The sequence below is a fragment of the Gekko japonicus genome, unplaced genomic scaffold (genome assembly GCF_001447785.1).
Source record: "Gekko japonicus isolate JY-2015 unplaced genomic scaffold, Gekko_japonicus_V1.1 scaffold2671, whole genome shotgun sequence".
Taxonomy (NCBI): domain Eukaryota; kingdom Metazoa; phylum Chordata; class Lepidosauria; order Squamata; family Gekkonidae; genus Gekko; species Gekko japonicus.
Window position 1 is genome coordinate 169,377 of NW_015176057.1, and position 1,963 is coordinate 171,339.

The following is a 1,963-nucleotide window of genomic DNA, read 5'->3' on the forward strand; positions in this document are numbered from 1 at the left end:
GAACATAAGAGAAGCCAATGCTGGATCAGGCCGATGGCCCATCCAGTCCAACACTCTGTGTCACACAGTGCCCCAAAATACCAGGTGCCATCAGGAGGTCCAGCAGTGGGGCCAGGACACTAGAAGCCCTCCCACTCTTGCCCCTCCCCAGCACCAAGAATACAGAGCATCCCTTGCCCCAGCCTGAGAGTTCCTATCTATACTTTGTGGCTAATAGCCACTGATGGACCTCTGTTCCATAGGTTTATCCAGTCCCCTCTTGAAGCTGTCCATGCTTGTAGCCGCCACCACCACCTGTGGCAGTGAATTCCACGTGTTAATTACTCTTTGGCTGAAGAAGGACTTCCTTTTATCTGTTCTAACCCGACCGCTCAGCAATTTCATGGCATGCCCACAAGTTCTTGTATTGTAAGAAACGGAGAAAATGACTTCTTTCTCAACCTGCTCTATCCCATACATCATCTTATAAACCTCGATCATGTCACCCCTCAGCCGTCATTTCTCCAAGCTAAAGAGCCCCAAGCGCTTTAAGTTTTATTCAAGGTATGAGCTTTTGTGTGCGTGCACACTTCCTCGGATACACTGGCAGAAGAATTAAATAAAGTTATGGGATAGGGTAGAAATATCAATCACCAATATTGTTCAGTTGAACTTCCATGTACAGAGGCAGTCTTTCCTTGAACAAGAGACCTGGGGGAAGGGGATGCAGGGCTGCCAACTCTGTGTTCGGAAATTCCTGGAGATATGGGTGTGCATTCCGGAGGACATTGGGGTTTGGGGTGGGGATGGATCTCAGTGAGGTATCATACCCTAGACTCTCTACGATCTAGAGATCCATTGTCGTTCCAGGAGATCTCCAGGTGCCACCTGATGGTTGGCAACTCTAGGGGATGTAACCAGAGACTATTACTGTGTATATGACCTACTTGGCCGCTTCCTTTAGGCCCTAAAGTTTAGGGCATCTGGCAAGTCATTATTGGAGACATTTGGGGTCTGATGCAGTATGGCTTTGCTTACGTACTTATGAAGGAGCTGGACCCTTTTTGTGTGTCACCTCCCCCGCAAAACACTCTTTAGTGCTTTTACAAAAAGGGTGTTGTGAACAAGCAAACCATTGCAAGCCGTGGTAGCTAAATGTATATAGCTAAAGGTAAAGGTTACCTTGCTTGAAAGCCAGTCGAATCCGACTCTAGAGTTGCAGTGCTCATCTCCGTTTCAAAGCCGAAGAGCCAGCACTGTCCAAAGACATTTCCGTGGTCATGTGGCCGGCATGACTAAACACCAAGGCACACAGAACGCTGTTACCTTTCCACTGAAGTGGTACCTATTTATCTACTTGCAATTTCTTGCTTTCGAACTCCTAGGTTGGCAGGAGCTAGAACCAAAGACGGGAGCTCACTCCGTCATGCGGCACACTCGGGTCTCGGACTGCTAAACTACCGACCTTCCACAGCCTGCAGTTCAGCGTCTTAACCACTTGAGCCACCGTAGCTCCAATATAGCTTAAAGTGCATAGCTGCAGTATACCTTTGAATACCAGACGCCAGGGGACAATTACGTGGGGGGAACTTGTTACCTTCGTGTTTTGCTTATGTAGAGTGTACATAGCTAAAAGTGCATAGCTGCAGTATACTTTTTCTTTTTAATCATCTTTATTAATTTTAAATTAATGTACAATACAGCGTAATACAGTGCATCCATCTACAAGAATGTCATCTAAATGGAAAAATACCAGGCGCCAGGGGGGAACTTGTAGATGACATCTACAAGAATGTCATCTAAATGGAAAAATACCAGGCGCCAGGGGGGAACTTGTAGATGACATCTACAAGAATGTCATCTAAATGGAAAAATACCAGGCGCCAGGGGGGAACTTGTAGATGACATCTACAAGAATGTCATCTAAATGGAAAAATACCAGGCCCCGGGGGGGGGGGGGGGGTTTTTTCCTTCTCAAAGGGCC